This window comes from Phascolarctos cinereus, unplaced genomic scaffold, assembly GCF_003287225.1.
Source record: "Phascolarctos cinereus isolate Bilbo 61053 unplaced genomic scaffold, phaCin_HiC Scaffold_1;HRSCAF=81, whole genome shotgun sequence".
Taxonomy (NCBI): domain Eukaryota; kingdom Metazoa; phylum Chordata; class Mammalia; order Diprotodontia; family Phascolarctidae; genus Phascolarctos; species Phascolarctos cinereus.
Genome location: NW_027555514.1, coordinates 103,426,360 through 103,449,448, shown reverse-complemented (window position 1 = coordinate 103,449,448; position 23,089 = coordinate 103,426,360). Strand labels below are relative to the sequence as shown.

At 38.2% G+C, this 23,089-nt stretch overlaps 1 protein-coding gene across 1 annotated transcript in view; it reads right to left on the bottom strand.

Moving 5' to 3' along the window:
• Positions 1-23,089, bottom strand: part of KDM7A (lysine demethylase 7A) — a 102,230-nt gene that overhangs the window by 78,826 nt on the left and 315 nt on the right.

Here is a 23,089-nt window from a genome sequence, read left to right as displayed (position 1 = left end):
ACTACAAAAAAAAAGTGAAAATAGCTTGCTCCAATCTTCATTCAGACTCTATTAGTTCTTTCTCTAGATGTGGATAGCATTTTCCATTAGGAGTCTTTTGGAATTATCTTGGATCATTGTATTGCAGAGAAGAACTAAGTTAATCATAGTTGATCATCACACAAAGTTACTGTTACTGTGTACAATGTTCTCCTGGTTCTGCTCACTTCACTCAGCATCAGTTCATGTAAGTCTTTCTGCCTGCTCATCATTTCTCATAGCACAATAGTATTCTATTACATTCATATACCACAGCCTGTTCAGCCATTCCTCAATTGATGGGCATCCCCCTCGATTTCCAATTCTTTGCCACCACACAAAGAGCTACTATAAATATTTTTGCATATGTAGATCTTCTCCCCTTTTTTATGATCTCCCTGGGATACAGACCTAGTAGCGGTATTGCTGGATCAAAGGGTATGTACAGTTTGGCTGTCACTGGGCACAGTTCCAAACTGCTCTCCAGAATGTTTGGATCAGTTCACAACTCCACCAACAATGCATCAGTATCCCAATTTTCCTTCATATTCTCCAACATTTATCATTTTCCTTTTCTGTCATATTAGCTAATCTGATAGGTATGAGGTGGTACCTCAGAGCTGTTTTAATTTGCACTGCTCCAATCAATAGTGATTTAGAACAAGTAACTCTGTCTTAAGCCACAATACCTCCAAAATCATTGTCACCGAAATCACTGTATAAATTTTAAAAAATAAGTGCCCTTTCCTGGGCTAGATCAATGAAATGTGGCTCCACCAATCACAAAAACTGTGTTCAGGTGCCATGTCCATGGTGAACCCATTAGTCTAGTATGTGAGAGATGACGAAATTCTAAAGTAAAAGGAGGGAGACAGACCCTTCATAAAGGGTTAAGCCAAGTTATCCTGGCATAGAAGAATATCATAACCCTATTCATTTTCATATCATTTAGTAAAATTATGTTCACGTAAGAGTTGGCCTAGATAACCCATTCAACTCTGAGGCTCTATAATTCTGTGTCCAAGCCCAATTTTTAACCACTGGCAACTACGCAACTTATTTCCTTGAGTACATTAATATCAATGACAGTAATCTGCCCTACTGGTTATTAGCATCAACACAGAAAACAATTTACATTTTTAATTGGGATAATTTTTAAAATGCTGAAATATATAATTACATATACTAGAAAGTTGCTTAACATTTTAAATCATCATAACAATTCAGTCAAAAAGTAAGGTGTAGTGATACTTTCTGTAGAAATAAACTTTACAGAAAAAATAAAGACTGAAGAATTTATATATCAATGATTAATACCAGATCGTTTCTTTTTTTGTCTTCATATCTCAGTATCTACTACAGTACCTGGCACATAATAGACATGAATCCATAGTCTATATATGATTATTGAGTTGAATGTCAAGTTATACAATAAGAGCTACCAAACTTCACAACCTTTGGACCCAGTGATTCCATTACTAGGGTTGTACCTTAACCACATCAAAGAGTTATTTTTTTAAAATGTTCAGAACAGTATTACTCATAAAAGACAAAAACCAGAAACAGTTAACATGTCCAATAACTAGCCAAATTTTGGTATATTAAAAAATGGAATATTATTGTACTATAAGAAATTACAAATGACAAGTCCAAAGAACACAAAGAAACATAGCAAGACATGAAATGATGCAGAGCAAAGTAGAAGCAGAATATATAAACTGCAACTAAATAAACATAAGAGCTAAATAACAGAATTTGGAAAAATACAGAAGGAAAAATGTTCAGAAGAGTACAAAGAAGCAAATAGCATGTTTTTGCTGCTTTCTGCTCATGTCAACTGATATTTAAAAGCAAATATAAAATAACTAAAGTTTATCATTTCATATATCATTTAAAAAGAATAATTTTTTCAAGAAATGGCAATAACTAAGATATTAAAGTATGCAAAAAACTACAGTAATAACTCACATTTCTGTGATATTTTAAAGTTTATGAAGTACTTTCCTCACAACAATCATGCAAATTAGGTGGGTAAAAGTATTATTTTCATTTCACTGAGAAGTTACCTAAGGCATACAGAAATTAAATGTATTTAAGGTTACACAGCTATTAAGTGTTATAACTGGAATTTCTGAACCCAAATCTCCTGACTCCACTCCAGTACTCTTTCCACTACGTCATGGTATTTATTCCAAGTAAATATTTAAGATCAAATGTAAACCTTATAGAAGATTTTTTTATTATTATTAATTTATTTTAATTTATCAACAATCACTTCCACAAGCTTTTGAGTTTTAATTTCTCTCCCTCCCTCCTCGCATCCCTTCCCAAGATGGCACACAATCTGATATAGGTTATACATATACATTCGTATTAAATATATTTTCACATTAGTGATGTTTTAAGTAAGAATTAGAACCAATAGGAAGAACCACCAGAGAGAGGAAACAAAACTCAACAGAAGAAAAAAAAAGAGCAGATAGTATGCTTCGATCTGCATTCAAACTCCACAGCTCTTTCTTTGGATGAGGGTCAGCATTTTCCATCATGAGACCTTTGGAGATGTCTTAGATCCTTGTATTGCTGAGAAGGGCTGTCTATCAACGTTAGTCATCACACAATGTGGCTATTACTTGTGTACAATGTTCTCCTGGTTCTGCTCATTCCACTCAGCATCAGTTCATGCAAGTCTCCAGGTTTTTCTGAAATCTGCCTACTCATCATTTCTTATGGAACAGTAGTATTCCATTATATTCACATGCCACAACTTGTTCAGCCATTTCCCAAATGATGGGCATCCCCTTGATTTTCAATTCTTTGCCACCACAAAAAGAGCTGCTACAAATATTTTTGTACATGTGGGTCCTTTTCCCATTTGGTATGATCTCTTTGGGATACAGTCCTTGAAGTGTCCTTATTGAGTCAAAGGGCATGCACATTTTTATAGCCCTTTGGACATAGTTCCAAATTGCTCTCCAAAATGATTGGATCATTTCACAACTCCACCAAAAATGCATTACTGTTACAATTTTCCCACATCTTCTCCAACATTTATCATTTTCCTGTTTTGTCATGCTGGCCAATCTGATAGGTGTGACGTGGTACCTAAGAATTGTTTTGATTTGTATTTCTCTAATCAATAGTGATTTGAAGCATTTTTTCATATGACTATAGATGGCTTTAATTTCTTCATCTGATAACTGCCTGTTCATATCCTTTGACCATTTAACAATAAGAGAAGAAAAAATAAGAGATATCAAAACAGGCAAAGAAGAAACAAAGCTATCACTCTTTGCAGATGACATGATGATATACTTAGAGAATCCTAGAGAATCAAGTAAAAAACTACTGTAGACAGTATAAAATATTTAGGAGTCTACCTACCAAAACAAACCCAGGAACTATTTGAACACAATTACAAATCACTTTCCATACAAATAAAGTCAGATCTAAATAACTGGAAAAACATCAGCTGCTCATGGGTAGGCTGAGCTAATATAATAAAAATGACAATTCTTACGGAATATTCTTAAGTCAATTCCTTCCTCAGCTACTACATCTTCATCATTTAAAGCCTATCAAATGTTTCTTATCTGTTTGTAATCTAAATGTATTTTTTACATAAAACTCATCTCAACCTCAGTGTCCTCCAAAGTGACCATCCATAATTTCCCATCAACAACATTCTCCCTCAAACCTCACAAAGCGCTTTATTATCTTGGTATGTCTTATCCAGGAGTGTGGTGGAGCTAGTTCAAATAACTTTTTAGTGTGGCCATTTACACCCTGAAAATCCACAAACCTTCCAAATCAGAATTTGATTTATTGTTCTACTGACTGTCTAGACTTAAGAATGTGATGGAGTAAATGTTAACAATGCAAATTAAACTTAAAGGTTTGTCCCACAAAGATTTTTTTCAAAGAGTCAGTTGTTAATCATTTGATAGCACACCACTGTTCTGCATCCCTCTTTCAGACTCTGTCTTAGCAAAACTTTGTACATCCTCTTAATCCTCTGCCACTTCATAATGCTGGTAGGCATACAACAACCATTTAAGAAAGTGAAGTAAAAAGCTTCCTTAAGAAGAATTATATTTGCTGCTCCAACATTATTGGAGTCCAAACCTTTATGGAAGAAAACCTCTGGCTCTTTGCTTCTCTATAATCTGCTGCATTTAAAAAAAAAAAAAACAAAAAACAGTCTTTTGGAAATAGTTAACACGAGATCAAGAAATAAATATATGAAAGGGAAAGCTGGGCAAACAAGATTTTTAAAAGCCCACAGAAATGATGGAAAAAAAACTAAGGATTAGTTAAATAGAGTGATAGTCTAATAGTCAAAAGTGTGGCAATAAAGGCGTAGCTCTCTTTAAAATAATTTTGTAAAACCACAATTCAGTTTAAAGTAAGATTCTTTTTGAAGATTTTGGGAGCCTTTTCAAACACAAACACAGAATCTCAATTCCTCTGATCTAAAAAAAAAAATAGGGTGTGTGTGTGTGTGTGTGTGTGTGTGTGTGTGTGTGTGAAACTGCTAACCCAAAAGGTAAAATCTTTTGATTTCCAAGGAACTGCATTTTGGCATCCTTTCTATAGTGGTGACAATCTGACCTTTGTTGAGCAGATTCTGTTTACAGAAGAACAGCTTCACTGCCATTTGGTGAGTGGGACAGTGACAACTTTAGCACTTTTCATTGTCTTAATCTTCAGATATTGTTGCTTAGCTGGCATTCTTTTGACACTTGAAGAGAACAGAGTTGAATTAATGACTAACCAGAATGCTCTGGGATTTGAAAACATTTTCTCCCTCCCCACTCCTACCCCACCCTCTTTGCTCCCATTTCTATTCTCTTTCTTGATGTCAAAGACTAGGTGGCTAATTTTTTGAAATGGTATTATCAATAGGCTTGGTTAGTTGTTTCTGCTACCTAAAATGTGCTCTCCCTCTCCTATTCATCTACCAAAATACTAAACCATCCTCTAAGGCCCAATGGAAATGTTACCTCCTGTGAAGCTTTCTCCAACTGTCTCAGTTATAAATTATTTTTCTCTCTTCAAACTTTTTAAGACACTTAATTGTTGAAGTGTACTTATTACCATTTGACAATTAATACTAGGCATTAAGTGATGTTATTATTTCATGTCTTAGCTCTACAACTAGAATTGTAAGCTGCTTGAAGTCAAGAAATTTGTATCATAGTTTGTGTCTTTGATTAGAAGCTATCATGTAGCATAGCTGTGGCTATAATCAGTAAAATGTCTCATAGAATCACAGGTTCTCAGGGTTAGAAAGGATTTCAGAGGCTATCTAATACAATCCAAAAAAAAATCACCACTTTTTTTTTTCAAAACAGACCAAGGCTCTTACTTAATTGAAGTGATCTTTCTGGTTTAAACTGCAGACTTCTAATGAAAGAGAACCCAGTGCATCCCAAGACAACACATTCCACTTTTGGACAGTTGTCTAAGAAAGTTTTTCCTTACTTCAAGCTGAAATTTTCTTCCTTGAAAATTCCGCCCACTCCTAATCCTGCCCTCTCTGGCCAAGAACAAATCTAATTTCTCTTCCATATGACAATTCTTCAAATATTCTGAGATGGTTAAGTTCCCCCTAAATCTTTACTTCTCTCCATGCTGAAAACCCCCAGTTCCTTCAATCTTCTGTATGGCACAATCTTGGGACCTCTTCATCTTGGCTGCCCTTCTCTGGACGCTCTATAGCTTATCAACAGTCTTCCTAAAATATGGTACACAGAACTGAATACATTACAGATACAGTCTGACTAGTACAAAGCACAAAGACAACTACTCCCCTGTTGTGAACACTATTCCCCACTTAAACGAAGCATAAGATTTTATTAGCATATGGAGCTGCTATTATCACAGTGCTGACTTATCTGGAGCAGCTAAACCTTCACCCAAGGGTTCTAGAGCTTTTTCAGGTCAACTGCTATCTAGGAACCACCATCCCCAATTTTATACTTATCGAGTTGATTTTTTAAAATCTTTTCATCTGAAAATATTTGCTATTAGTTGACTACAGAGTATACCAAGCACTGAAGAGACAAAGTGTAGACAAGTTTGGCTAGAACAGAAAGGGTATGGAGATCATGCTATGAGGCTAGAAAAGGACAATGTCAGATTGAAGAGGTCCCTGTGTAACAGAATTACAAAGGCATTAGAACTGTATTTAGGAAGTAGCAGACAGTCATTAAAGACTTTTAAGCAAATGACTAACTTGATTGGATCTATGTAAAAAAAGATTCTTCTGACAGAAGTATGAAGGATAGATTGAAGGTGAGAGCTAGTGCGGTCAGGAAGATTAGTTAGTAGAGTGTCAGACAAACGTCCACTGTGACCACTACATTTCTAAAACCTGAACCATATAAGTAAAATAAATCATACATTCCCCTTAAATATTCAACCAAAAGGCACTTCACCTACAGACAATATCCATGAATGTTAGATGCAAATCCTAAATTGTAACACCCCTAACACACTGGCAAGCTCTCTGAAAGCAGAATCATATTTTGTGTATCTTTATAACTTACTTAACACTTAGCAATAGGGATCTGCAATTAATCAACAAATAAGCATATATTAAGCATCTATGTTAAACACTATGCTGGGAGATAGGGATACAAATACAAAATATGAAACAATTCTTACTCTCAAGGAGTTTACATTCCATCAAAAGAGAAAACATGTACTTATACAAGTATGTAGAGAATGTCTCATTTTGAAAACTACACACACCTAAAAGACACTCAGAGACACCCACAACAAAACCATATAAATAACGAAATTACTAGACAAATATGTCACCATGTCATTACCCATCTCAAGGGAAAGTGAAGAGAGAAGGGAATAATCATTTATATAGCATCTACTATTTGCCAGGCACTGTGCTAAGCACTTTACAAATATCTTATTTGATCAAAAAAAAATCTATAGGTGACTAATGAATCAAATTTAATTTCTCACACTGTATACTGCATCAATACAAAATAAAAGAAAGGTAGTTTAGGGCATGAGGTCAAACTTCATACAGAAGATGGTACTTGAGTTGCTTCTTGAAGGAAAGAGATTCAACAAGGTAGGAAATATAGTCTTGTGCATGAGAAATAGAGATGCTTGGGGAATAATGAATAATGAGATTAAAAAAATTAGGATGAGGTCAGGTTGTAAAAGTCTTTAATATCAAAAAGACCAGAACTTGGGAATTCCTTTAAGGATCAAGATGCAATCAGCTGATACAATGAATTTCTCCCCCCCCCCCAAAAGGCAAAGTAAACTGAAATAGTATGATAAAAATGGTTTGGCATCAGTCCTACCAGTGTTTAATGTAAAACAGAGAATTTTATATTTAAATCCAGAGGCAATAGGGAGCCTGTGGAATTTACTGAGTGACATGGTCAGATATTCACTTAAGGAAGATCAATGTGGCCAGCTACATGGAGGATGGATTGGAATGAAGAGAGGCTTGAGGCAGAAAGCCCATGTGAAGGTCACTGCAAAAGTTGAGATAACAAATAAGAGGTCTTGAACTAAGCAGTCAGTGGTTGTGAGAAATCTAAGAAGGCACTGGATGTGAGAAATGTTGTGGAGGTAGATTTGGCAACTGACTAAGACTTGTGGGAGGAGGGAGAGTGAGGTGTAGAGATTATGAAAACGGGAGATTGGAAGAATGGTTATGCTTTTGACAGAAACTGGAAAGTTTAGGGAAAGGGTGGTTTTGGGAAGACATCTGAGTTGTTTTGAATATGCTAAATCTGAGACGCCTCCAGGACATCCAACTTGAAATGTCTAATAAGCAATTTGTGATGCTGGACTTAAGCTCAGCAGAGAGATTAGAGATGGATATTTAGGTATGGAAGTCACGGCATAGAGATGATAACTGAACCCATGGGAACAGATTAGATCACCAAGAGGGACTGTATATAAAAAGAGGGCCTAGGAAAGAGTCTTGGGGAACACTCACAGAGGACAAGATATTAGCGATAAGCTATCAAAAGAGATGAAGGTATGATCAGACAAGTACGAGAACCAAGAGACAGTAATTGAGAGAGATTGAGAGACAGAGACAAATAGACACAGAGATGGACACAGAGAAAGAGAGAGAGAAGAGGAAGTCCAGGTGGAGAGGGTCATTAACAACGTTAAATGCAGCAGAGAGATCTGAAAGAGTGAGAACTAAAAATAACAGGCTATCTGATTTGGCAAAATTAAGCGATGGTTGGTAACTGGAAAAAGGAATTTCAATTGACTGATGAGGTCAGAAGCTAGAACGGAAAAGAGTTAAGAAAAAAGAGATACAAGCAAGTAAGTGACAAGTTTTTCTATGAGTTTGACTATGAAAGAGAAGAGATATAGGATGATTGATAAAGAGAATGGTAAAGAATAGTAAAATATTGTTTTTTAAGTGTGGGGGAGATTTGGTCATAAGTAAAAACAGTAGGAAAGGTACCAATTAATAGAGAGAGGCTGAAGATTAGAGAAGGAAGGGAAGTGACTGAAAGGTATAATCTGCTAAAGAAGACTGGAGGGGATGAGAATCAATCAATATGGAGGAATTGGCTTTAGCCAAAAAAAAAAAAAGTCATTTCATTATTAATAAGAAACTGGTAGAAAAGAGGATAAAGGAATGATGTCAAAAGGTTTCTAAAATGAAGAAAAGGGAAGAGGGAACTCATGGCAAATTCCTCAATTTTCTCAGTAAACAGTCAAGGCTCTCATCTGAGAGAACAGGGAAAGGGGGAAGGTTAGACAGATTTAAGGAGAAAAGAGCTTTGGAATAGCTTCTGTGTGTAGTGAAATACAGAATCAATTAAGGAAAATACAAGGATTACCTTCCAGCTTTGAGGGTTCAGTCGAGATAGTATGACAAATCTGATGTACCCAAATCAGCATGCTCATGTGACTTTCCCCAGTTCCAATCAGCAGCATGTGAGCAGGAGCTAGGAAAGTTCATGATGGGAATAACACAGGATTGAGGTTTAAGCATGAGATGTCCGCAATACAACAAAAGGATGAAAAATCTGAGGGTAGAAGAGTAGAGTTGAATTTGTCAGCTCTAGGGCTGATTGATTTAGAAGGAGGAAAGTGAAGTGGTAGCATAGGTAATTGCTTAAGAAAGCACTGAGGTGTGGCAATATTGGAGATTGCAATGAAGATAAAAGAATATATATAGAAAGAATGAGGCACAGGGCAAGGTGGAAATTTGTAACAGGGTACATTTAAGAAAAAGATTTAATTAATGAAAAATGAAATACTGTTTATCAGATTATAATCTAGGGAAGAAAAGGACCTCAGATATCAGTCCAATCCACTCCTTTTGCAAATGAGGAAACTGAGGTCACTGGAGACTGAGTGATTTGTCCAGGGTTACACAAGTAAAAAGTCTAAGTGGCAAGATTTGAACCTACTGTCTCTGTATCACAAAGCCCATTTTGTAGTTCTTAATTTCCACTAGAGGTCAGACTATAGTTTCACAGAAACTCCCCCTAAAATTCATTCAATTGCTTCTTTTAATACTTTACTAGATGATGAAATCATCTTGTCTTTTCTTGTCCATTTCTTGTCCAATTCAATTCTTGTCTATGTCCTCCAATAACCCTATACAGGAATCCACCTAAAATGCTGGAAGACTTCCTCTAGATCTCTTGACATGAGAGTGGATACCAATGGAGTACATGGGCTTTTAGCTGTGTTCTCTCTCACACTGGCTCTATATTCAACTTACCTCTTTTTCCAGTTATACTTCACTTGGATGTTAACCTTTATGCCACTTCTTGAACACAAGTCACCGCTGGTAACATGCTGCAGCCTATTTATGCCTACCATATTTTTCTCTATAGCTCTTTGAGTAACTTGCAACTTTGATTCTTTGAAGAGTCCATGATTCACATCTATACAGCATCATCATAAAAATGTTGGTGTCCAAAAAAATAAGGGTTTTATTTGTTTCAGGGAGAAGCATACAGTCATTGAAAACGTTGTACAGATTCACAAATACAATTCAGCCTGCTCTCTTCTTCCTACTGAATTCTAGACCTAGGTGACTATCCATCTGTAATGTCTTCCCAAGCTACATGGGTCCAAATGCCCATTAATGCAACTCATTCAATCAAATCCTCTCAAAAATTAATCTTCAAATTCACTAGGTCAGTAGAATTTACTATAAACTTAAGACTATGGTAATAAAATTCACTGTGTGAAATTAATTGTAAAATCACCTACTTAACAATAACAAAGCAGGTTATCTCTGATATCATCATCTAATATTTACTGAGTGCCATACATTTGTAATTATACTAGAAGGTTAAACTACTAGACAGTATGGCTTTCTATTAGGAAAGTCTCACCAAACACAACAAAAACATGCATTCCAATAAAATCAAAATACACTAGAAGCAAAAAAAAAGCTGTTTTATAACTTCCATCTTTATTTAAAAATAAACTTTCATAAAAAAAGACGTTTTAGCTCTTTAGATTTATCCTTCCTCAGGCCCTAATCAATTCAACAGCCACTACTTTGTGATCAGATGTGTCCTAGGTATTTTAGAGATTCCAAAATAATATGAGACATAAGCCTTGCCTTTACAATATAGTAGGGAGAAAAGTCTAACACAAATAAGACAACTAACAAACAGTGTACATAAAATGCTAGAGCATATGTACAGGTTACAGGAACTCCAAGAAGATATGAATTGATATTTAGGAAGGCCTTAGTGAATAATATGAGACTCTGAATTGGACCTTGACAGATAAGGGCAATTTGGAAAAAAGAACATCCATGTTGGGGTGGAGGGAAGGTAGGGAATAGCATAAGCAAAAGGCAATGAAAAGATGAGCCCAACTAGAGCATGTAATATATTTATACATATATATATACACACACACACACACACACACACACACACACACACACACACACACATTAAAGAATAAACCATCAAGGCCTCCCTCCACCCTTTCCCCCCTCGATCAACAGTTCTTAAACTGTTCCTCATCAAGTACAGAAGGCTACCCATGTTTCATCATCCAGGCCTGGCTCCATCACTTGCAGCCTGTCTCACCTTGAGCAAGTAATCTTGCTTCCTGAACTTCAGTTTTTTCATATGTAAAAACAAAGGCATTAGATTAGATTAGATGATCACTAACCATAGACCCCAGTAATCATCTAAGTCTGATCCATACCCCTAAAGAAATCCCCATTATCATACACCAGACAAGTGGCCATCTGGCATCTGCCTAAAGATCTTCAGTAAGGGAGAACCTGCCACCTCTTAAAGCAGCTCACGCCATCTACAGATGTTAGAAAATTATTCCTGACATCAAACTAAAATCTGCCTCTCTGCAACTTCCACCCACTGATCCAAGGATCATAAATTTATAGCTAAAAGTGACCTCAGAGATCAACTAATTCACTCTCCTCATTTTGGAGATGAAGACAAAACTGAGGCCCAGGGAGGTTGTGACCTGTGTAGATCACACAAATAATTAAGCATCAGAGGTGGAATCTCCCCCTACCTTTGTTCACAACCATATGGACACAGTATTAGTTACTGGACTACTGTCAATGTGGAGAGGGAGGTCCTTACCGGTGTGCCAAAGAGCTTGGTCTTTGGGTCTTATCTAATCAAATATTTTTAACCATTTGGATTAAAACAAGTTAACTAGCAAATGTACATGTCACAAAGACACTTAACTATACTAACACTCATCCCAATTTCTTCATCTTAACTATAAGCAGATCAAAAGTCTTGATGAAATACAGATATGATATTTCTACAGCATTCTCCTAATCTTTTAATCTCTAGTCACGCTACCAAAAAGGGAAATGAGGTTAATCTGCCACACTTTGTTCTTAGGAAACTGGCTACTAAATGATTACCTCTTTTTTTCTAAGTACTCACAAACCATTCATTTAATAATTTATTCGAGAGTTTTCCAGAGATGTAAGTAGTCCAATAGTTTCTTGAATCCAAAATTCTCTCCTCTCCCTTTCAAAAATTAAAATATTTTCAAGTTTTTAGGCTTCTGGTAAGTCTTTCATTGTCCACGATTCCTTCAAGATTACCAATGATAGTTCTGCAATCACATCTGCAAATTGTTGTTCCATTACCTCGGATGTAATTCATCTGACTATTGAAGATGTGAGCTCATTTCTAGCTATTCTCTCACCATCATCAAAAAGCTGAGGTATTAACAAGTTTCCATTCACAGAAGAGGCAGGTTTCAGTTATCAGGAAAATTTACTGATGTAGAACACCTCATTCCCCAAAGATGTTGGATAAATGAAGTGTTACTGTATTTCTCTTATGTGCTAACATAGCCATCTGTGAGACATATGACTCTTATTAGTGTAGAAACAATCACTGAGCTAACATTTCATTGGCTCAAAAATTATCCCATAAGCAAAGATTACTGAGCACTTTGGGATCTTCCTCGGAAAAAGCCAAAACTAATTAGGGGTTGCAGAAGGACAAAGGGAATAACAAGTGAGAGGCAAAGCAGACCCAAACTGAACACACACACACACACACACACACACACACACACACACACACACACACACACACACACACACACACACCCTACTCCCAACACCAGAGAACATGAAATCTCTGTAAGCAAAGCCAACCATTCAAAAAAACCGTGTCAGGCAACAACTGTGGAAGGGAAAGCAGACTCAGATACAAACATATATTCACCCACCAAAACCACAAAAGAATACAATGACTACACAAACTTGTTACCGCCATGTTACTATCAGGCTCAAGAATCTTCAGTAGCTAACTATGAATCTAATTCAGTTGCTCTTTCTTGCCTTCAAAGATGGCCCAGTGACATACAGAGCACCAGCCCTGAAGTCAGGAGGACCTGAGTTCAAATCTGGCCTCAGACACATGACACTTACTAGCTGTGTGACTCTGGGCAAGTCACTTAACCCTAATTGCCTAAAAAAAAAACCAAAAAAAAACCCAAAGATGTCCCCCTCATCACTGGTCTCATTTATTTATTCTTTATCACTGCCTGTGTGAGCCCACCAACTCAGACAAGCTTACCTGCAGGGCTAATACTCACTACCCTTGACTTGCCAGTTCTTTTTGTCATCTAATGAGATGTACACAACCCTCTATAATTTCTTCCTCTCCATCATTTCAGAGACTTTCCCAAGATAAAAACTTTTTACATCATCAGTGAGCAGAAATGGTAAAATAACCCCAAGTTACATCTGAAAAAAGTTAAGAAAGATGACCTATCCCCTACCCATAAGCATAGTTCATTAAGTCAGAGAGACCGCAGCCTGGAGATGATACATGGTTCCAGGAAGAAGAGTCGGGAAGATATTAGGAGAAAATCATGAGCTGTATCAAAAAGACAGGCAAATAAGGTGAATGATCTGGAGAAAATCGAATGAAAGACTGAAGAAAGTTGAATGCTCAGAAGGCAAAGGAAGGTTACTTTCAGGAAATACAAAGCAAAAGTCAAGGGGGAGAAACAAGAAAGACAAGGGGATCTAGGTAAGGTTGTTTAATCTCAGGGGAAAACAAAAACTTTCTGGTCTACTATGACAAAACAAAAGAGGAAGCATAATATAGCACAGAAGTTTTTCAAACTCCAGCAACCAAAAACTCCCTTAAGTGCAGCCTAATCAGGTTAAAACATAACAAAATAAATAAAAAGACAATGCAACACAGATAACGTTAATCTGTGGTTTCTTAAGTCAACATGCGGCCTGAAGGTTTAATTTCTGAGTATGACATTGCTGGTGTAAGAGTCAAACCTTGAAGCCAGGAAAAGTCTCTAAGAGGAGGTGCTGACCTGCACTGGTATAAGTTTCTTCAACCAGGTATTCTCTATGCCCATGAGATCGCAGGTACCAGTTCTTATCCTATGCCCTATGTCAAAATAAAGAGAGGGTCTTGTACATGAATGAATGATATTTCACATCATTTCCTTATCCCATTTTTGTGACCAGCATATGTGGTACCAAAAAAAAAAGTCACAAATAACCATTAACCATCACAAGAAAAGGTTGTCAACAAGACCAAGTTGTTGTAGTATGTCTAACTACTATTTTATGAGTTGCAAAGAGTTGGAAGAGTTACAATAACAAGTCCCTAAAAACAGTGTGGTATGATAGAAATAATACTGAATTTAAAGTCAGAGACCTTGGGTTTGAATCCTCATTTGTCTACTTAGAATCTTTGTTAATTTGAGCAAGACCTCTTTGGGCCTCAGTTTTCTCATCTGCAAAATGTGGGGGTTGGACCAGATCATCTATGGGGCCCCCATCTTTTAATCCTTTAATCTCAAAACAAGGTCACTTGGTTCCAAATCTCTAGGATGACTCCTGGAAAACAAATGTCACTCATGTAAAAATTGACTATTTGTTATTTTGTCTCTGTCTTTTGGTCAGTGTTGTTTCACATTTCTACAGAAGCCTGGGTCATTTATAACTCTTTTTGTACAGGATCACTAGATAAGGACTTAAATTTTCAAAAGAAAACTAAATGCAAACTGTTATCCCATGAAACAGGTTTTTTTCTGTTACCTGAGTAGCCATTAACAAAAAAAAATAAATTTTTAAAAGTTAACAATATAAAACAGATTTAAAAGAGTATCACTGACACACGGATAAATATATGTGCTTCATTTCAAAGTACAGAATTTGAATGCTGATAAACTAATGTAATTTATAAAGATGTTCCTCAGAATGAAGCAGGTCACAAACTGAGCATTCAAGTGAAAAGGTAAGAAAATGCTATTCTCATTCTTAAAATTAAATTTAAAATTAAAATTAAAACTGTATCATATTTAAACTGATTTAGTCCAGATGCACAAAGTATACTTACCTATAAATCCACACAGGTACTGACATTGGAACTAATTAGAAATTAGTTTCAGTGATAGGGGCCTAACCATTGTTATTTGCACCTAAGCTAATTAACCTATTTCAATACTAAAGTGTTTTTGGGTCTGTGTGTTGCTGTTTTGTTTTTGTTTTTTACCACAGGTTCTATTCTTCTCTTCATACTTCCCACCTCCCATCCCATGTTTCCACTATTATCATTCCCGTTGTTGGGAGGGAAAAAATGATGTAACTTGGAAGAGAAAGGGCTTAAAACAAAATTTGAAGTTTTTGGAAAAATGAAGATCTAACCTTTCAAAAAAAACAAAAAAAATAACAGGACTTCATAGAGCTGAAAGAGTCCTTAGAAATTATAGAGGCCAAATCCCTCCACTGTGCTCTCTAGAAAGCTCATTCCATAGGTAACAAACTTGCATTCATTTTTTAAATCTTTTCCTTTTCCATCCTTCATTGTTTGGCTCTCAGAGACCAAGATCCCTCCTGATAACAGCATCTGGGGCTTCCCTCTCCTCCCTCATTTCCAGAGGTGGAAGAGTTGGAATATTCCTCTCTCCAAGTTGCTACTTCCAGGTTCTCCCTTGACCATCACGTTCAGTACCCTCTCCTTCAAGGTTTACTCCTTCCATATTTACCACCCAATCAAAATTTTGGTAGCTGTTGTCTACTGACCTCCAAGACACTACCCTTCTTTCCTCAGTAAGTTCAATGTTTGACTCACAGTCTTTCTCTCCTCTTTAACTTCTGCCTTAACATTAGGGGACTTCAATATACATACTGATACTCCTTCAAATACTCTGAACTCACAGGTCCTCAATTTACTCAGTTCTTCACATGACCTACTCCTCCCGCTATATCACTCTCTAGTGACACCGACCTCCTTGCTGTTCCTCACACTCCTCATCTCCTGACTGCACACATTTTCATTGTCTGTTCCTCATGTCTCCTCCCTCATCTTCACCTCAAGGTTTCAACGATTTTCTTCTAGTCCCACCTAAAATCTTATCTTCTGACAGGAAGCTTTTCCTGATGACCCTTAATGCCAGTGCCTTACCTATAATTATTACCTCCAATTTATCCTGTCTAGATCTTGTTTGTACATAGTTGTTTGTTTTCAGGGTGTCTCCACCATTAGACTGTGAACTTCCTGAAAGCAGAGACTATCATTTTACCTTTCTTTGTATCCAAAGTGCTTAGAACAAAACCTGGTACATAGTAAGTAGGCTCTTAATAAATGATTATTGACTGACTGTTATACTCTCATTTTATAAGTGAGAAAACTGACACCCAGGGAATTGAAGCAGATTACCTAAAATCACCAGCCAGTAACAGAGTCAGAACTGAAACTCAGGTTTCCAGACTCTCAGACGACTCAGCATTTCCACCATAAGCAATTCCTAAAATACATTCCTTCATACATACTGAAAAACCCTCAGAATTCGGGCAACTAGGTGGCACAGTGGATAGTGCACTGGCTCTGGAGTCAGGAGGACCTGAGTTCAAATCTGGCCTCAGACACTTGACATTTACCAGCTGTGTGACCCCGGGCAAGTCACTTGACCCCATTTGCCTAGACAAAAAAACAAGCAAACCCTCAGAATGCCACTAGAAATGTTTATTTAAAAAAATAAACTTTGAAATTTAAAAATGAAAGCAGATCATCTGCTTTTCAAAATGTAGAAAAGACTGCTATAAACTACTGAAAAGTTAGTCTGAATGTCCAAAGGCAGCAATAATGTACAATAACTTATTCAGACATCAACAGCCACATACAGTTTGGAATGCCAGTCAATTCAGCAAGCATTTACCAATGCTTATCATGTAGCAGGCATTGTGCCACAGAAGAGTCTAACGGTTTAAATACTACTAATGTACATATAGAAGGTGCTTAATAAATATCTATTGACAGACTGATTATTCGCAGTTTTTTGATCCTATAATTATTCTAGTTAAGTGAACAAGCCATTTATTAAAGCTTCTACTACATACCAGGTATTGTGCTTAGTACTGGGGATACAAAGAAAGGAAAAAAAAACCCTGTCCCCAAGAAGCTCACATTCTAATGGTTCAAATAATATGTAAATGATAAAAAAGTACACACACACACACACACACACATATACATATACAAATTCATATGGACTCTGAGAAAAGAAGGAATTAGTACCTGGGGGGATTCAGAAAAGCCACCTAGATTCAGCAGGCAGGATCTGAGCTAAATTTTGAGGGAAGATAGGGAAACTAAGAGGCAGAGTTGAGGTAGAGCACACCCAGGTGTAGGGAAGGGTGAGTAAAAAGCACGGACAAGAGACGCAGTGTTTGTTGAAGTGACTGGTGTTGCTAGAACAGAACACGTATGAAAAGTAAAGTATAAGAAAACTGGAATGCACAAAGGGGACAGGTTGTGAAGAACTTTCAACACCAAAGGAGTTTACTTTTAATACTGGAGAGAGCAGGGAGCCACTGAAGTTCACTTACTGAGATAGGGGGTGGAGGTGGGGAGGGGTGACATGAGAAGCAGAGGATAGACTTGATTGAGAAGACCTGAGGCGGGAAAACTAGTCAGAAGGCAACAGTACAGGCAAAAGGTGATGAGAGCTTGAACCAGGGCTGTGGTTGTGTAAGTGAAAAGAAAGGATGTATATGATTAAATCTGTGAAGGTAAAAATGACAAAATTCAGCAATGTATTGTATATTTAGAATGCTGAGAGTGAGGAGTCAAAGATGACAATGAGATTTAGTGCTTTAGTGACTTAAGAGGGTGCTGGTAGCCTCAACAATTATAGGAAAGTTGGAGGGAGAGGAGAGTTTGAAGGAGCGGGGTGGAAAGAGGAAAGATTTTTATTTGGGGCACAGTGAGTTGGAGAAGCCTACAAGACATCTAATTTAGGATGTCCAAAAGGCAGTTGTTAAAGTGGGACTGGAGCTCAGAAGAGACGCTAGGGTTCAAGATTATATATATGTATATATGTATGTATGTGTGTGTGTGTGCGTGTGTGTACACACACATACACATATCTTGGACTCATTTGTACAGAAATAACTGAGCTCATAAGAGCTGAAAAGATCAGCAAGCAGTATATTACAGTGGGTAAAGAAGACCCAAAATAGGGCCTCGTATGACATGCAAGGTTAGTGGGTACCAAATCAATGAAGAACCACCAAAGGAGACTGAGAATAAAAAAGAATAAGAGAAGAAAGTAATATCAGAAAAACCTAGTGAGGAAAGAGTATCCAGAAGAAGACCTGTATGAACTGATACACAGCAAAGTAAGAAGAACTTGGACTACAATATATCTGATAACAACACTGTAAGGTTACACAATTTTAAAAGGTTTAAGAACTCTCATCAAATGCAGTGAAAATTCCTGAGGAATGATGATGAACGTGATCCACTTTCTTACTGAGAAATGATGGATTCAAGATGTAGAAGACATAAATTTTGGGACATAAACAATGCAGGGGTTTGTTATGCTTAACTAAGCATATTTGTTATAAGAGTTTCATTTTTTTTTCTTTTTTCAATGAAGGAGGGAAGCGGGAGGAAGAGAAAATAAATATTTGTTAACTGAAAGATAAAATAACTTTTTTTTAATTGTCAAGAGTATCCTGGAAGAGGTGATCAACAGTGTCAAATGTGGCAAAGAGGTCAAAAAGGATTAGGACTGAGAAATGGCCATCGAATTTGGTAATCAAGAGATCAATGGAGAGGTCACTTTCAGTTGAGTAATGAAGTCTGAAGCTGGAATGCAAAGAGTTTAAAGGAGAGGGAGAAGCAAGTGGGAGCCCAGTTAAGGGCACAGTGGATAAAGTGCTAGGCCTGAAGTCAGAAAGATTCATCTTCCTGAGTTCAAATCTAGCCTCAGACACTTACTAGTTGTGTGACCCCAGGCAAGTCATTTGACCCTGTTGGCCTCAGTTTCCTCATCTGTAAAATGAGCTGGAGAAGGAAATGGCAAACAACTCCAGTAGCTTTGACAAGAAAACCCCAAATGGGGTCACAAAGAGTTGAACATGACTCAACAAGAGAAGTGGAAGCATCTAGTGGGAATAGCTTTCTCAAGGGATTAAGCCACAATCAGGAGGAGAGATACAGGAGTATTAAATGGGATGATTAAATCAAAGGGTTTTTTTAAGGGGAGAAGTATGGGTGCATTCGTAGGCAGCCTCGTTGCCATTTTTCTGAGATATGTTAGTGCTCATCAATATTTACAAGATAGTTGCTTAAAAAGTTGGAGAGAAAAAAAGAAATTTAAATCTGTCAGTTCAACTATGTAGTTAATTTCAAGAATAGGTTTTATGGGAGAAAGAAGAGAAATGCCTCATTTATCTGACACCATGAAATAAGGAAATATCTCTTTAAAAACCTAACAACCAAACCTAAAAACCTTTTATGGAAATCTTTCTAAAATCCATACATAAGAAAAATACACTTATTCACCAAATTCCAAAATATGAGAACCTTGATACTTGAGTAAAGTTAGAGACAAATAAATGGAAACACTAGTTCACTAAATTTATGGACTATCTTATCCCCAAAGAGGTGGTATAAGGTAAACACAGGGACTCCTCATTTGCCTGCAGCATCATGAAGTGAGGTATTCCATGTAAATTAAAGAAGACAATTATCTGCTTCTATTAGAAAACAAACTCCTTGAGGTCAGGAACCCATCTTAATTTTCTATCTCTGCCCCTGGTACTTAGGATAGTGTTTGGCATATAGGAAGGATATAATAAATGCTTTTTCATTAATTATTCACTCCTAGAAATACAGACTTTTAGTTTTACATAACCTTGCAAGACTCTATCCCATCTCTCTCTCTCTCCATTCTGTCCGTTGTCATCTCATTCACTCCTGTGGCTTTAATTATCGCCTATAGGCAGATGACTCTCCAAATCTATTATCTCTAGGCCTGCACTCATGTGGCAAACTCTAACTCAATGTCCAGAACTGAATTCCTCATCTTCCCACAAAAAAATAATCTATCTCAACTTATCTTCCCTTTTTGTTGATGGCACCACCACCGACCCAGTTATCCATGGCTCAGAACCTGGGGAGTTTGACTCTTCCTTCATCCTACACAATCAATCAGTAGACAAAATCTATTAATTCTAACTGTGATATCTCCCCCTCCTTTGCCTCCTTCCTATTTTTCATGCTACCACCCGAGGACTGGTCATCCAGCTCCTCTGTCTTAGAAGCTATGACCCTGCAAAAGCTTCCTAACTAGTCTTAACTGCATCCAACTCTGGGTCACTGATCAAATCAACCAGTATTTATTAAGCACCAACTAGGTACCAACAACTGAGCTAGCAACTGGGGATACAAAGACAAAAATTTTTTCAGTCTCTTCCCTCAAGAAGTCTCCATTCTAGCAGGCCAAAACACAGGTACACAAACAGGGAATACAAATACGTTTGTATCAGTTCTTTTAAGTATCACACAACAATAGTTTGTTATGGGAAAATAATTTTTCTGTATTAAGGTACCCTATCACCAAGATTTCATTAACAACTCAACATGCTAAAGATTTAAAATACTTCTTTTGTATGTGAGTAGTGCCATTTCACAAATCTCCTATTTTTACAATTTTCTTTTTTTTCTTTTTTCTTTTCTTTTTTTTTGGGGGGGGGCAATTGGGGTTAAGTGACTTGCCCAAGGTCACACAGCTTGTAAGTGTCAAATGTTTGGTCTGAGGCCCTATTTGAACTCAGGTCCTCCTGACTCCAGGGCCAGTGCTCTATCCACTGTGCCACCTAGCTGCCCCCTACCACCTACTACCCCCTTACAATTTTCAAACTATATAACATTAACTTTACTTTCAAAAGAAAACATCAAATGTTTACAACAAAATTATCTATACTCAGAAAAGTTTATTTCAGTACTCTAATTACAATAAAATCATGCTGTTTAATTCATATTGGAGATCTTGCTTTTTTTTTACTTATGCCTTTTTCCTAGATTCCTCATCTCCTTGCCCTTGAAATTCATAGTTAAACACAGTATTATAAATTTCTTTGTGAAAGTCACTAGTAATATAAGCTTAACTGTTGCACAGCACTAAAAATATCAGACATCTAAAAGTCAAATAATTTGCTTTTTAAACTACATTCATTTTTCTTATGTTTTAATCCAACATAAGCAACAAATACAACATAAATGTGACCAACTATACCAGAAAACTACTTGTAATTTTAATTTTTATACATACTTTAAAAGATATCTGTGTATCATGCAAAGCCAAAGTTCCAAAATTATACAATCTTATTTTAGTTTATTTGCAACCAAAGCTATAGGATAAAGATGTGCTATAATGCAGAAATAGGATGTCTGAATATACAAAACATGGTACAATTAAATACTCTACCCATTTAAAATAAAGGGCAGCTATCACTCAATAGCAGTAGGCAGTGCACCTGATTTAAATAATTAACACTGATTTCAACTACAAGACGATCTTTTGGGTCACTTCTAACTCTAAAATTTTATTTTGTGAATTTTCTGTGTTGCAATAAGGTCATCAAACTACTTGAAAACTAAATATTAAATTACCTAATTTAAGGAGCTGTCCTCCTAAAGATCTGGGAGTTTGGTTGGTTTGGTTTTGGTTTGGTTTTAAACTGGGATTGTTTATAACAGGATTTCCTACCCCAGGAGCTACTAATGTAAACAAAACTGACCTGTCACTTCGGTATCTCCAGAATTCTGGGCACAGATGCTCCAGCGAGATAACAGTACTTAATAGCTTTCCATTCCCGAACCAGTGGAGGGCGCCAAAGATGCTTAGTCCTGTTCTGTTTTTTGTAAAATGGGGGGAGGGGGAAGGGGAGGATGGGGGGGTGTATTTAAATGTCCTGCTGTCAATCAAAGGACATTTCCTACAATCACAGCCACCATATCTGCCACCACTCCAGAGCTTGATTTTGACAAGATATTCGACCCAGCCCAGGCCAGGGAACCCATCTCCCCTGAGGGTCCCCCCAGGGTAGCGCCTAAACCCCCAAATAAGGACTTTGGTGGCCCATTCGCAACTAGTTTCTTTGTTTAAATGCCCGTGAATCCCTCCCACGCCGGAGTCCAGAGGCTGTGGCGCCGCCCTTTATTAGCCACACACTTTGATTACAAAACACATGAGTCGGCGGCCTGGCCGCCCCACGACTCCCACAAACGTCAAAGCCAGAAACACGGAGGCGACTCACTTCTGGTAAAGACCTTTGCCACCACCACGACCGAGACTCCAAGTCCCGACACAATCGACTAAAGTTCATTCCAGTAAAACCCCGGGGGTGGGGGGTGGGGGGGAGAAAGGCGAAGAGGACCTGGGTCGGCCCGGGTGAAGTCTCTCTGTAAAGTTTCTTTTGGGGGGGAGGGGGAGCAAAGGGCCGGGAATCCCAGCCGCCCCTTCCTCTTTTTCCCCCCGCCCCCCCAAGGCCCAGCTGTCCCGCTCCCCCGGGGGGGGGCGGGGAAGCATCCAAGCGGGTGCCAATTGCTGCTTCCCAACCTGCCGCCCCCTCGGGAGAGAGCCAGAGCCGAAAACTTCCAATTAACAGGACGGAATTTTCTTCTTCTTCCTGTTCTTTTTTAAGTACCCGACAGCCCGTGCCTCCTCATCTGTTGCTATGTTTACTTGAGCACGGCTTCCCGGGGCTGGGGCTTTCGATTGGAGGCGACAACGACGTCGCGCCCCCCGACGCAAGCAGAGGGATGAAATGTTTCCATGAAAACACGATCATGATTTATTTTAACTGGGGGGGGAAGGGAAGGGAAGCTCGAGACGTAGAATTCAGGCAAACCCTGAGTCCGTCCCGAAAGCAGGGAGGTCCCCCCCAGACACCCCTGTTGGCGGCGGCGGTGGGGGGGGTGTGAGGACGGCCGGCAGGGCCCCCCCACTGCACCCCGAGCCCGCCGGGCTGCGAGCCGCGGTCCCCGGCACCAACTCCTCCCCTCTGCCAACTTCACTCTCGGGCCCCCTTTGTTCCTGTTTGTTGTGGTGACTCTTCACCCCGGTCGCCACCTCGTCGCCGGCCGGGACCCGGCAGGCGGAGGGAGACGGGGCTCCCGGCAGCCGGCCCGGACCGCGGCGGTCGCTCCCGGCTCCCTGCCCGGACCGTGCGCTCCCGGCAACCGGGGGCCGGCTCCCCGCGGCCGGGGGGTGAAGGGGAACAGCCGCAGGAAGGGGGGGGGTGTCGGTT